The 15,631-nt window shown below is 40.8% G+C and overlaps 1 protein-coding gene across 4 annotated transcripts in view; it reads left to right on the forward strand.

Moving 5' to 3' along the window:
• PTPRF (protein tyrosine phosphatase receptor type F) overlaps nt 1-15,631 on the forward strand; it is a 1,173,234-nt gene that overhangs the window by 317,197 nt on the left and 840,406 nt on the right. For all 4 annotated transcript variants that reach the window (XM_075320465.1, XM_075320466.1, XM_075320464.1 and 1 more), the window contains exon 2: nt 12,495-12,548. The gene's annotated coding sequence lies outside the window, so the exon portion shown is untranslated. The remainder of the gene's footprint in view (nt 1-12,494; nt 12,549-15,631) is intronic.

The raw sequence follows: 15,631 nt of genomic DNA on the forward strand, positions 1-15,631 counted from the left end.
ACTATGGTATCCTGACCCGTCCTTCTCCCCTCAAATTCCTCCGTTTGTAGCAACCCCCGGTATAAATGTAAATGTCACAAATTTTACCCCATTAGATTTTTTCCAAATTTATGTTACCCCAGAAGTCCTCCAATTATTTGTCCACCAAACCAATTTATATGCCCGTCAATATATATCCCAACATCCTACCTCCATCCATTCCCGCTCCTGGATCCCCACAAATGTCCCCGAACTTAAAAAATTTTTGGGCATAACTTTTAACATGGGGTTAGTGAAAAAATCTACACTCCGCTCGTACTGGGCAACAAAAACAGTGCACAGCACCCCTGTGTTTGCAGCCATCATGACCCGATCCCGATATGAGACCCTTTTGCGATTCCTGCACTTTAACGATAATTCCCAAGCCCTCCAAAGAAATGACCCAAACTATGACAGACTTTATAAATTGAGACCCCTAATATCCCTTCTAAAAACTACCTTCCTAAATTCGTATACCCCTGACAAAAATGTTTCTATAGACGAGTCCCTTATGAGCTATAAGGGCCGTCTGTCTTTCCGCCAATTTATCCCCTCCAAGCGTGCCAAATATGGTATAAAATTATACAAAATGTGCGAAAGCACAACCGGCTACACGTGTACCTTTCTCATTTACGAAGGGAGGGACCGCCAAATCAACCCCCCAAACTGCCCCCAGACAATTGGCATCCCTGGCAAAATTGTTTGGGAGCTAATGACCCCCTTCCTTGAGAAAGGCTATCACGTGTATACTGATAATTACTATACCAGTGTCCCCCTTTCTAAATCCCTCCACGCTGCAAACACAGGGGCCTGTGGAACAATCAGAAAAAACAGAGTTGGTCTACCCCCACAGTTGGTGTCTAAACGTCTGGAGAAGGGTGCGTCCTCCTCAATGGCAAGTGACCATCTTCTTGCCATAAAATGGAGAGACCGCAAGGATGTTTTCATGCTGACCACATTGCATGCGGACACCACTGTGACGGTCAGGGACAGGGGCGCCACAAGGGACAAACAGAAGCCGCTTTGTGTCGTAGACTACAATAAGTTCATGGGAGGTGTAGATTTGTCTGACCAGGTGCTTCAGCCTTATCTAGTGAAGCGGAAAACCAAAACCTGGTATAAAAAGGTAGCAATCTATCTCCTACAGGTTGCTACCTATAATAGCTTCATCCTCTATAGAAAATCTCAAGGACCGCTCTCTTTCCTCCAATACCAGGAGAAAATTATTGAGAGCCTCCTCTTTGACTCGGAGGCACAGGAGGAAGCCTTCGAGTCAGAGGATGTCCGGAGACTTTCCGAGCGTCATTTCATTCGCCCCATCCCTTCCACTCCCACCCAAAGGTATCCCCAAAAAAGATGCCGTGTTTGTAGAAAGCACGGCACAAGGAGCGATTCCCGGTACTTCTGCCCCATGTGCCCCTCCCAACCAGGCCTTTGCATCTCCCCCTGTTTTGAAACCTACCACACATCCCTCAATTATTAATTGGCATAAATAAATTACACCAAACTGTGTGGTAGCAGCTTTTTTTTTAATTTTGCAAATACTTTACTTTTATATTTCTGTTCAGTAATTTTTTTTTCTTGGACTAGTAATAAAGAGAAAATTTTCAGCAGTAAAACACATTTTACCCCATTTCACAATTAATTCCAGGACTTTATCATCACATCCCAAACAATTATTCAGACAAAACCCAGTCCACATGCCCACGTCTTTAGACTCCTGAGTGTGGACCCCACTAACGTTCTTGAAAAGTCTCATCATTTGACAACTTTCCAGGACTTCATTACTCAAACATTTTTTTTACCAATTATTTTAGTTTGACTCATATTACCACTAGGTCTTACTACACAAAACTTTTCTTTGCATTTATCTTGGTATTATGGGCATGATCATTTTATTGGAGGATCCCCTAACAATGATGCTGTGCCATATTCAAACACTATGGGCTTTACTGCAGGGTTCTTGCCGAACCACCTGCATCGAACAATACTTTCAGAATTCTGTAACGAATTGGTCGTTTTGTGCACATAGCGGTTCCTACCTTGGCGGGCAGGAGCCTGTTATGATGTACCATGTCGCTTGGCACATTTGTCCCTCATATAGGGATTGATGGAGCTAAGAAGACATTGTACGACCAGTTATTTGGAAGATAAAGCTGTCCTTCCGGCCCTGCTGGTGTTCTGTCATCTTTGGCACACTCAGGTTTGCCACATAGTGGCTGCCAACTCCTCCACATTTGAACATTTTGCCCTTCCGTCCAATAAAGTTTATTCTTCCTTCTACAACTGTTTTGTTAGCAAGACCAAGTCCAGTAAATGTGTTTTTAGGGGCATGCCGCCCTTTGTGAGTAATAATTCCTGGAAGGATTTTGAGAATATATTCCATGGTGCCCACAATCTGTTTCTGCCAAATTTGCTTTCAAAAATTCAAATATTGCTCCTTTCGTTCCAAGCTCTACCATGTGCCCGTACAGAGGTTTCTCGCCACATGTGGGGTATCGGCGCGCTCATAAGAAAGTGGGTAACAAAGTGTGAGCTCCAATTTTTGGAGCTACCTCTTGAAAAAGTGAGAAAATTGATGCTAAAGCAACATTTTTGCTAAAAAAATGAAAATTTTCAATATGACAACCTAATGTTATCAAATTCTGTGAAGTACCTGTCAGTCCAAAATGCTCACTATACCCCTAGATAGAAGCCTTAAGGGGTCTAGTTTCCAAAATGGAGTCACTTGAGGGGGGTTTCTGCTGTTTAGGTACCTTAGGGGACCTGTAAATGTAACATGGTGCCCGCAATCTGTTTCTGCCAAATTTGCTTTCAAAAATTCAAATATTGCTCCTTTCGTTCCAAGCTCTACCATTTGCCCGTACAGAGGATTCTCGCCACATGTGGGGTATCGGCGCGCTCATAAGAAAGTGGGTAACAAAGTGTGAGCTCCAATTTTTGGAGCTACCTCTTGAAAAAGTGAGAAAATTGATGCTAAAGCAACATTTTTGCTAAAAAAATGAAAATTTTCAATATGACAACCTAATGTTATCAAATTCTGTGAAGTACCTGTCAGTCCAAAATGCTCACTATACCCCTAGATAGAAGCCTTAAGGGGTCTAGTTTCCAAAATGGAGTCACTTGAGGGGGGTTTCTGCTGTTTAGGTACCTTAGGGGACCTGTAAATGTAACATGGTGCCCGCAATCTGTTTCTGCCAAATTTGCTTTCAAAAATTCAAATATTGCTCCTTTCGTTCCAAGCTCTACCATTTGCCCGTACAGAGGTTTCTCGCCACATGTGGGGTATCGGCGCGCTCATAAGAAAGTGGGTAACAAAGTGTGAGCTCCAATTTTTGGAGCTACCTCTTGAAAAAGTGAGAAAATTGATGCTAAAGCAACATTTTTGGGTAAAATGTTATTTTTTTTTTTTTTCATTCCACATTACTCTTAGTTCATGTGAGGCACCTGAAGGGTTAATAAACTTCTTTGATGTGGTTTTGAGTACCTTGAGGGGTGCAGATTTTAGAATGGGGTCACTTTTGGGTATTTTCTGTCACCTAGGACTCTCAAAGTCACTTCAAATGTGATGTGGTCCCTAAAAAAATGGTTTTGTAAATTTTCTTGAAAAAATGGGAAATTGCTGATGAACTTTGACCCCTTATAACTTCCTAACCCCAAAAAATTTTGTTTCAAAAATTGTGATGATGTAAAGTAGACATGTGGGAAATGTTGTTTATTAACTATTTTGTGTGACATAACTCTCTGGTTTATGGGCATAAAAATTAAAAGTTTGAAAATTGCAAAATTTTAATTTTTTTTGTCAAATTTCATATTTTTTCACAAAAAAAAAAAAAAAATATCATCCTAAATTTACCTCTAACATGAAGCCCAATATGTCACGAAAAAACAATCTCAGAATCACCGGGATCCATTGAAGCGTTCCAAAGTTATAGCCTTATAAAGGGACACTGGTCAAAATTGCAAAAAATGGCCTGGTCATTAAGTACAAAACTGGCTTCGTCCTAAAGGGGTTAAAGGCGGCTGTTTTCCCAGGAGCCCAGTTGTATATGCACGCAGCATTTAACGAAGGCTCGTGATAGACAAACCTGTTGCTCATTTAGTTTTTTCTTTCTCTCTCCTTCATTTGTGCATTTTAAATGCCAATTATACGTAGTGGTTGGTGTGAGTTCCATCTGCCATTTTGAGAAGTTAATCAACAGTACGACAGGAACGCTTCCAAGCCCCCTCTCGCCAATCTGCTAGAAGAATGGGTAACGTCTTTGCGGATATATTTGGACTTCTCCAGTGCTGAAAGCTGCAATTTTTTTATTTTGTTATTTTGTTATTTTTTTTAGTGCTTAAACCTTGCAACAAGCTTCACTACGGAGTTTAGCTTGTTTGGATTTGGTTGTAAACCTCTTAGATATGATATGTGCAATCCTCTTATACATAAATTCCTTGTAGCATCTGACACAGTATAACAAAAGACTATCCAGCCAGAAAAATAACACCATTAAATGTGGAATCTACGCTAAATGCTCAGAAGATTTGAAATCATCATAGGCGCTTGAAAGTGGTCTGTTCACACTGCCGACTGTTTAGGCCATGTTCACACGTTGCGCTTTTACAGTGCTTTTTAGCTGCCTTTATTTTATGCAAATTAAAAGCTTCTTTTTAGGGTATGAACACACAGGGCATTCTTGCTGTGTTTTTTTTTGCAAATCCAGGCTAATAAAAGTACAATGCAGTGGAACTTCGGTTAACGAATAACTCAGTTAGTGAGTATTCCGCTTAACGAGCAAAGCTTGCTGTAAATTTGTAACTACGTTTACGAGCAAGCTTTGCCGTACAAGCAAAATACTCACTGCACACACTTCCGGTTCCGTACATCCACCGCGCTCTAACCCGCTCTTGCAGTCCGCACACACATGCACCAACACGCACGCACACACACACATATTATGCTCACCTTACCTTCCGTTCCATTCGTTCCTCCTCATGGTTCTTGTAGTTCGCCGGTACAGGATGTGTATCGGTAACCGTCGCAACAATGCAGGAACTTCTGCTGTCAGCCACTACTCAAAGGCAGCGCGCTGACCAATCAGAGTCAAGCGGCTCATGTTTTTGACGTCAGCGCTCTGACAGTGGAAGTTCCTCTCATGTCACGATGGTTACCCGATACACATCCTGTACCGGCGAACTGCAAGATCCAGGAGGCCGGCGATGGAACGGAAGGTAAGGTGAGCATAATATGTGTATGTGCGTGTGTGTTTGTGTGTGTTTGTGCGTGTGTGGAATGGCACAATAGGGGACCAGGATGGGACATTTAACAAGTTGTGGAACGAATTGTCTGAGTTTGCATTATTTCCTATGGGAAATCTTGCTTTACTAGACGAGTAACTTGGTTAACATGCACACTCCAAGAACGGATTGTTCTTGTTAACCAAGGTTCCACTGTAGCTCCAAAGCCTATGAGATTCCAGAAATGTCATGCACACACACAAAATACCTGTGTTTTTTCCAGACTGAAATGCTTGGTTTTTGCTGTGTTTTTGAAAGAATGAACATCTCAATTCTTTCAGTGGTTTTGCCTCGGTTTTTCACCTGTACAAAACAATGACGAAGTGCATAACCGCAGCAAAACTACTGCAAAAAAATGCAGTCAATCCGCAGGATTTCCTGCCAAGAGATAAGGTTTTGCTGTAAAAAAAAAACACACTGTAAAAACTCAGTGTGAACATTACAGTACCTGCAAAAGATATGAGAGTTCAGAAATCTCATGCACACACACCATTGCTTTTTTTTCCCAACTGAATTGAAAAAATCCTTTTTTTTTTTTTTTTTTTTTTTTTTAACCCCCTTTGCGACGAGGCCAAATGTTTCAAATCTGACATGTCACTCTAAGTGCCAATAACTATGCAATGTTTCAACATATCCCAGTGATTTTGAGATTATTTTTTTTCTTGACACATTTTGTTGTATGATAATGGTAAATTTAGGTCAATATGTTTTAGAATTATTTTTAAAAATATCAAAAATTTTACAAAAACTTCCAGTTTTCAGATTTTGAAAACTACGATATTATCGTATCGCATCACCTGGCACGGCCGCACACTCTCCAGACTAAATTGTAGCAGCAATTTTTACTTTTTTTCAGTGAAATTTACAAAATGGATTTTTTAGGGACCTATTCAGTTTTGAAGTGACTTTGGAGGACCTATATTGGAAAGCCCCCAAAAGTGATACCATTTTCAAATCCGCGCCCCTCAACATACACTACAGTTCAAAAGTTTAGGGTCACTTAGATATTTCCTTATTTTTGAAAGAAAAGCACATTTTTTCCAATGAAGCTAACATAAAATTAAACAGAAATACACTCTATACGTTGTTAATGTGGTAAATGACTATTGTAGTAGCAAACGTCTGTTTTTTTAATGCAATATCTACATAGGTGTATAGAGGCCCATTTCCAACAACCACCACTCCAGTGTTCTAATGGTACATTGTGTTTGTTAACTGTGTTAGAAGGCTAATGGATGTTTAGAAATCCCTTGAAAACCCTTGTGCAAGTATGTTAGCACAGACATTAGACAGAGGAAGATTGGAAAAAAAGTGTTATTGACAGACTAATCAAAATTTGAGGTGTTTGGATCACACAGAACAACAACTGAAAAGGTGCTGGAAGTGTGCCTGAAGCCATCTGTCAAGCATGGTGGAGATAATGTGATGGTCTGGGGTTGCTTTGGTGCTGATAAAGTGGGAAATGTGTACAAGGTAAAAGAGATTTTAAATAAGGAAGGCTATTACTCCATTTTGCAGCCCCATGCCATACCCTGTGGACAGTGATTGATTGGAGCCAAATTCATCCTACAACAGGATAAGGACCCAAAGCACACCTTCAAGTTATGCATGAACTATTTAGGAAAGAAACAGGCAGCTGGTATTCTATCAGTAATGGAGTTGCTATCCCAGTCACCAGATCTCAACCCTATTTCTCGCATGGAATATCCTTCATTTCTAAGAACAAGAATAGACTGTCGAGTTTCACATGAAAGTTCTTTTTTTCTGGCCATTTTGAGAGTTTAAAGGAACCAACAAATTTAATGCTCCAGATTCTCAACTAGCTCAAAGGACGGTCAGTTTTATAGCTTCTCTAATCAGCAAAACTGTTTTCAGCTGTGCTAACATACTTGCACAAGTGTTTCCAAGGGATTTCTAAACATACTTTAGCCTTCTAACACAGTTAGCAAACACAATGTACCATTAGAACATTGGAGTGGTGGTTGTTGGAAATGGGCCTCTATACACCTATGTAGATATTGCATTAAAAAACAAACGTTTGCAGCGAGAATAGTCATTTACCACATTACCAATGTATAGTGTGTATTTCTGTTTAATTTAATGTTAGCTTCATTGAAAAAAAATGTGCTTTTCTTTCAAAAATAAGGAAATATCTAAGTGACCCCAAACTTTTGAACTGTAGTGTGTATATATATATAACAGTACAGACCAAAAGTTTGGACACACCTTCTCATGCAAAGAGTTATCTTTATTTTCATGAATCTAAAAATTGTAGATTCACATTGAAGACATCAAAACTATGAATGAATACATGTGGAATGAAATACTTAAAAAAGTGTGAAAGAACTGAAAATATGCCTTATATGCTAGGTTCTTCAAAGTAGCCACCTTTTGCTTTGATTACTGCTTTACACACTCTTGGCATTCTCTTGATGAGCTTCAAGAGGTAGTCACCGGAAATGGTTTTCCAACAGTCTTGAAGGAGTTCCCAGAGATGCTTAGCACTTGTTGGCCTTTTTGCCTTCACTCTGCTGTCCAGCTCACCCCAAACCATCTCGATTGGGTTCAGGTCTGGTGACTGTGGAGGCCAGGTCATCTGGCGAAGCACCCCATCACTCTCCTTCTTAGTCAAATAGCCCTTACACAGCCTGGAGGGGTGTTTGGGGTCATTGTCCTGTTGAAAAATAAATGATGGTCCAATTACACGCAAACCGGATGGAATAGCATGCCGCTGCAAGATGCTGTGGTAGCCATACTAGTTTAGTATGCCTTCAATTTTGAATAAATCCCCAACAGTGTCACCAGCAAAGCACCCCCACACCATCACACCTCCTCCTCCATGCTTCACATTGGGAACCAGGCATGTAGAGTCCATCTGTTCACCTTTTCTACAAAGACACGGTGGTTGGATCCAAAGATCTCAAATTTGGACTCATCAGACCAAAGCACAGATTTCCACTGGTCTAATGTCCATTGCTTGTGTTCTTTAGCCCAAACAAGTCTCTTCTGCTTGTTGCCTGTCCTTAGCAGTGGTTTCCTAGCAGAAATTTTACCATGAAGGCCTGCTGCACAAAGTCTCCTCTTAATAGTTGTTCTAGAGATGAGAAGGTGTGTCCAAACGTTTGGTCTGTACTGTATATGTGTGTGTGTATATATACAGTGCCTACAAGTAGTATTCAACCGCCTGCAGATTTAGCAGGTTTACACATTCGAAATTAACTTGGCATTATGATATTTGGACTGTAAATCAGCCTGGAAGTGTGAAATGCACTGCAGCAAAAAAGAATGTTATTTCTTTTTTTTTTTAAACTGTGAAAAGTTTATTCAGAGGGTCATTTATTATTCAACCCCTCAAACCACCAGAATTCTGTTTGGTTCCCCTAAAGTATTAAGAAGTATTTCAGGCACAAAGAACAATGAGCTTCACATGTTTGGATTAATTATCTCTTTTTCCTGCCTTTTCTGACTAATTAAGACCCTCCCCAAACTTGTGAACAGCATTCATACTTGGTCAACATGGGAAAGACAAAGGATCATTCCAAGGCCATCAGAGACAAGATCGTGGAGGGTCACAAGGCTGGCAAGGGGTACAAAACCCTTTCCAAGGAGTTGGGCCTACCTGTCTCCACTGTTGGGAGCATCATCCGGAAGTGGAAGGCTTATGGAACTACTGTTAGCCTTCCACGGCCTGGACAGCCTTTGAAAGTTTCCACCCATGCCGAGGCCAGGCTTGTCCGAAGAGTCAAGGCTAACCCAAGGACAACGAGGAAGGAGCTCCGGGAAGATCTCATGGCAGTGGGGACATTGGTTTCAGTCAATACCATAAGTAACGTACTCCACCGCAATGGTCTCCGTTCCAGATGAGCCTGTAAGGTACCTTTACTTTCAAAGCGTCATGTCAAGGCTCGTCTACAGTTTGCTCATGATCACTTGGAGGACTCTGAGACAGACTGGTTCAAGGTTCTCTGGTCTGATGAGACCAAGATCGAGATCTTTGGTGCCAACCACACACGTGACGTTTGGAGACTGGATGGCACTGCATACGACCCCAAGAATACCATCCCTACAGTTAAGCATGGTGGTGGCAGCATCATGCTGTGGGGCTGTTTCTCAGCCAAGGGGCCTGGCCATCTGGTCCGCATCCATGGGAAGATAGATAGATCGGCCTACCTGGAGATTTTGGCCAAGAACCTCCGCTCCTCCATCAATGATCTTAAGATGGGTCGTCATTTCATTTTCCAACAAGACAACGACCCAAAGCACACAACCAAGAAAACCAAGGCCTGGTTCAAGAGGGAAAAAATCAAGGTGTTGCAGTGGCCTAGTCAGTCTCCTGACCTTAACCCAATTGAAAACTTGTGGAAGGAGCTCAAGATTAAAGTCCACATGAGACACCCAAAGAACCTAGATAACTTGGAGAAGATCTGCATGGAGGAGTGGGCCAAGATAACTCCAGAGACCTGTGCCGGCCTGATCAGGTCTTATAAAAGACGATTATTAGCTGTAATTGCAAACAAGGGTTATTCCACAAAATATTAAACCTAGGGGTTGAATAATAATTGACCCTCACTTTTATGTTGAAAAAATTAAATTTAACTGAGCAACATAACTTGTTGGTTTGTAAGATTTACGCATCTGTTAATAAATCCTGCTCTTGTTTGAAGTTTGCAGGCTCTAACTTATTTGCATCTTATCAAACCTGCTAAATCTGCAGGGGGTTGAATACTACTTGTAGGCACTGTGTATATATATATATATATATATATATATATATATATATATATATGTATGTGTGTATGGGTGTTTTAGATTACAATACGGAACAGATTAACTTAAAAACGTGTTGCCGTTTCTAGTCGGGCAACTTCTTTAATGCTTTTACACTTTAAGATAACTATCATTTCAAATAATTTGTGTCTCTATCCTAATTGTATAAAGTGGACCATGAGCTCAATATTGGCCTCTCCTCTGACTCCATGAACATGACATTTGAGTTGGCCAAACTGACATATTATCTCTGCGGTTGCGAGCCGACACACAAAATGTTATCTTTGAGAATCAAACAAGTGAAAGTTATGAAGGCAGGCAATGAGTGTATAGTCTGCCAACCACCATAGAAATTATTTGTGAATCCCACTGAGAAAAATATTACCGTATGTCCAGTTCAAACAGCATATGATTTTCCGAAATCCAATGATATTGTGTACCTGAAAAGATACAGAATTCTAAATTCAGTTTTAGAATCCGAATGCAAGAGAAATCATCATAGAACTGATTCAATGAACAATGATTGTTATATTCAGGCTAAGGAAAAATATCCAGCGAACAGTGATTACATTTACTTAAATTGTATGGCGCTATCCAGTATTCAAAGTATATGCCATTGTATATTTCCTCCCACATAGCTGAGTGCTGGTAAACAAGCATGCACAGTCACTCTTGCCAAGGTCGGGTCTCTGCACGATGATATTCTGATCGCTGTAGAGCAGTCAATAGGAATATCTTTTTGTCCTTCTTGTCAGGAAAGAGCAAAGTCACTGCAGTTACATAGCAGTATAGCTGATGCTGCTTACCCAGTATTAGGGGAAAATTCCTTCCTGACTCTAAAATTTCTCTTGATCGATTGTTTCATCTGCAGAATGTAGTACCTACAGAATAACCTGTAGACCTCTAATTTAAAAGAAAGGCATGCAGTCCCTTATTGAACGTGTTTGTTTTCCTTTCACAACATTATGTGATAGAGAGTAATGATGGTGACATTTTATTTCCTTTGGACATAGCAGGTGGCCCCTAGTCCTCATTGCAGGACTAGTTGTAACTGATCAATAAATAGATCTCTGTACTGGTTGTCTACATTATTGTACACTGTAAATAAATTGGCCTTAAACCGCCTTTCTTTTATTTTTAAACTAACTTACCCCAAATTTTTGTCAGTAAATAATAATCTGTCTTGCTATTTTAATCCATCCATTCCCTTTAATTACCTTGGTCATTCTCATCTACACCCACTATAGTTCAGCTATGTAGTTGTTCTAAATTCTACTATTCTAATTCCTAAGCAAGGTCAATGGGCAACATATTAAAAAGAGGGCCCAATGCTGACCCCTATGTTCCTATACTGTAATTTTAACCACACAAAGTGCATTTCATAATCACTCTGTGTTGATTTTTAAGTGAGCTAGTTGTTAACACATTAACACATATTTCCTGAGTCCACAACTTTTGTATGGCACCGTATCAAACACCTTTAAAAAGTATTTAAAGACCACATCCCTAGCCTTAACCATGTCCATTTGTAAGCTGCTCAAATTAGTTTGTCAGGACCAATCCCTAATGTTGAGGTTATTTTCATGAGATACTCCCGCATAAAATATTTTAGAAAACCTCCAAATATTTGGCCTTTAGTTTCTCACTTTTCAATTCCTCCAGGGGAGGAGAGCCATCTGGACCCCTTGATTTGTCTGTTTTCAAGCTTTTAATGCAGTTCTACACTTATTGCTGAGTTAAGCAGGTGACATTTAATGTAAGCTTTTTCCTAATTATATCATTAGCTTGCCTTCAGCAACACAGATTAGCAACATCTAAAGGGGTTGCATGGACGCAAAACTGTAAAAACGCTTTTTGGTAATTTTGGAAACACTGTAAATGACTTCAAAACGGCTATTAACAGCTTTTCAAGATTTTTTTTTATATATATATGCAAATCATTTATGGGATAACCTTACTTGCTTCCTTTTACTGACCTCGTTTGGCATCTGCCGGATTTTGCACATTAACACATAATATATTTTGAGATTGTATCTTTTAGCAAGGTAGATAGAACAATGATTTATGTGTGAATAACCTTCTTTTATTTTGTACATGTTATTCTTACAAGGGGATGGAAGTTAAAATAGTTTTGTAAACTGAATAGGTCACATTGGTGAAGTTACAGCTGATTTTCAGATCAGTGACTTTACCCCTTTAGCACTGATCAAACATTTCTTTCTAAAATCTCCTGCTGGATTTATGCTGGGAGTACATGGAGGGTGGTGTCAATGCACTTGGATTGCTTCTTCACTGATATGCCCTCAAAGCTCTTGCAGTCTGATTTACCTATGTCATATGTGAAACCTGATTACAGATTCATGAAATGTATCTTCAAGTGTAGATGATCACTCTTCTTAACCATCCTTTTTGTTTTCCCAATACAGGATTAACACCTAAGAACATCTATTTGTAAAGCAAGTCTATGTGGTCCATGTGAGGTAAGTCTTGTAAATGTAATTCCTCTGTCTCTTTACGCCATTGTCATAGCTTGGAGTTGTGATTACTCTCAACTAAACGTATAACATGTATCATAAGCCTGCTTTACACCTTACAATTTCGCATACGATATCGTATGCGATGTGACCCGCCCCCTTCGTATGTGCGGCACATTCAATTTGTTGACCGTGTCGCACAAACGATTATTTCCCGTCACACGTACTTACCCTTCCATACGACTTCGATGTGGGCGGCGAACATCCACTTCCTGGAGTGGGAGGGGCGTTCGGCGTCACCGCGACGTCACGCGGCAGCCGGCCAATAGAAGTGGAGGGGCGGAGATGAGCGGGACGTAAACATTCCGCCCACCTCCTTCCCTCCGCATTGCCGGTGGGAGCCGCAGGACGCAGATAAGCTGAGTTCATCGTTCCCGGGGTGTCACACACTGCGATGTGTTCCCGAATGTCCTTATGTGGCTTCTCCTCACCAAAATCCGCTTGATTCACTGATCTCTTCCTATTCAAGTATGAGAAAGGAGCTGTGGACAAATAAGCGCAAAATAGGGTCTTACCCCGATATGTATGGGGTGGGGAACGGGGAGTAAACTTGCTCACCTGATGTAGTTGTGACAGTCACAACTACTATATGTGCATGTAAACCACGATCCACGGCTGCAGCCACCCAGTGGCAGATATCAGAGAACAATAGAGAAGGGTGTTCAATTGCCGCGCCAACAGATCACTCGTTCAGATGATGAAGACCAATGTCACTTTATTTGCATATGGGTCTACGCGTTTCAGGAGCACCTGCTCCCTTCCTCAGGACCGTCTGGTTAAAAATAACATTGATGTTATTTTTAACCAGACGGTCCTGAGGAAGGGAGCAGGTGCTCCTGAAACGCGTAGACCCATATGCAAATAAAGTGACATTGGTCTTCATCATCTGAACGAGTGATCTGTTGGCGCGGCAATTGAACACCCTTCTCTATTGTTCTCTGATATTCAAGTATGAGGAAACACCTGTCTAACCAAGTGGTCGAGGCTTAGCAGCCCACAAAACATCTTTTAATTTTACCTTCGTGATTTAAAATCTTGTTTTTTTCTGAAACATTACTGCATTCAGGAGGAGTAAGGTATAACTCTCTAATGAGGGATATGCCAACTTTTATGCTGGCTGTGATTGATGCCAGTTTCTTTTTTATGGGTCCCAAAGGCAATAAAATACTGATAAAAAGTCATGTCACTTGAGCCAATTGAAGTGAAAATAATGTCAACTATACCAAACAGTTTCATACCAAACTAAGAGCAAAATAAAACTGCTATTATGGGACTTTTGGAGGGAATGAGCTGACATCTAGTTGGTCACATCTAATTTGCAATCTAATGGTGATAGTCTGCACTGGAATTTAGTTCTTCAGAGGACTTGTATTGCTAGCAAGAAATTAATCCAAGAGCGGGGGAAAATAAACATCTGGTCCTTCTGTCGTGGGTGTAGCACTTTGAAACTAGTGATGAGCGAATACTAAATATTCAGGTTATTCGTAGCGAATACCTAGTACTCTGCCATAGATAAGAGGAGAAAAATATGTTTTTCAGCTCACCCAAGGTAGATTAGCTTCCAAGGAGTTCAATTAAATCCAGGCGATGCACAGAAGGCTTAACGTCGGTGATTTAGTGCAGATCCAAGGCAAAAAGAGGTCTTTCATCAGCACGTCCGTTAGCATGCTATGAGTAAGGACAGCACGTCCGAAACGCGTAAGCTATTCTTAACAACCCCGAGGGGTATGAGGGAATGGCCCCCCTATTTTGTATATTGATGTCCTAATTTTAATCGACTATGGAATAAAGATTGATTTTATACTACCGGACGTGCTGCTGGAAAACCTCTTTTTGCCTACTACTCTTCCAGTATTTGACACGAACAACGAACCTATTGCAAGTCATTGGAGAACTCAAGCATTTTTCTGGAAAATGCTTGGCTTCCTCATTGACTTGCATTAGGTTAGTTATTTGTGACGAATACTGGAATAGTACTAGGTATTCTTTGTGAATACACTGAATATTTAGTATTCGCTCATCAGTATTGGAAGCATCATTTTGCACCCAAATGCTTTCCATCAAGCTTTTATGTTCACCACTGCCTATACAAACATCCTGCTAGTTGTAGAGTATTACACCTGAATACTATGGAGTCTTGATGTTTCTATAAGCCACCATTATATTTCATTTACATCTATTTTATGTTATCCGCTACACAAATGTGTCTTCAAGCTAATTTATGGCCACCGTCAATAATTCTATTGGGAATGTGTCTATCTTGCTGTTGATGAGCAACGCGTCATGGTGACCTGAAATGGACTCTAAGGGTATGTGCGCACGTTGCGTAAATTCATGCAGTTACGCTGCGCTTTGTAGCGCAGCGTAACTGCATGCGTCCTGCGTCCCCTGCACAATCTATGGAGATTGTGCAGGGGCCGTGCGCACGTGGCATATTACAACGCAGCGCTTCGGCTACTGCCGAAGCGCTGCGTAAAAAGAAGTGACATGTCACTTCTTCCGTGCGCTTTGCCGGCAGCTCCTGCTCTGTCTATGGTAGGAGCTGCAGGCAGAGCGCACGTTCTCGCCGGCACCATGCGCCTCAGAACGGAGCTTTTCAGCTGCGCTCTGAAGCGCACCTTTTACGGTGCTGGGCTAGTACGCAACGTGCGCACATACGGTCTAGTATTATTATTATTATTATTATTTATGTTTTCACTTTGTTACTATTTTAGTAAATCATCAGTCGGGGATTTTTATTTAATTCTTTTCTGCCCTTATTTGCCATGTGTGTTCAGTATAAAATGGCTTTAAAAGGAACCTGACAGCTGACACATGCTGCCCGATCCACAGGTACCATATATCTGACCGTGGCTGGTATAGGCAGTATTTCAGATAAAAACAGTTTAAAGGGAACCAAACATCAGGATTTTCATATATAAGGTAAAGCCAGTGCAGTACTGGCACTATCAGGCAGATTATCTACATACCATTAGTGGGCAGCTCGGATGTTTAGGCTGTGAAATCCAAGTTTATGAAGTTTAAAAATT

Source organism: Anomaloglossus baeobatrachus, chromosome 8 (genome assembly GCF_048569485.1).
Source record: "Anomaloglossus baeobatrachus isolate aAnoBae1 chromosome 8, aAnoBae1.hap1, whole genome shotgun sequence".
NCBI classification, from domain to species: domain Eukaryota; kingdom Metazoa; phylum Chordata; class Amphibia; order Anura; family Aromobatidae; genus Anomaloglossus; species Anomaloglossus baeobatrachus.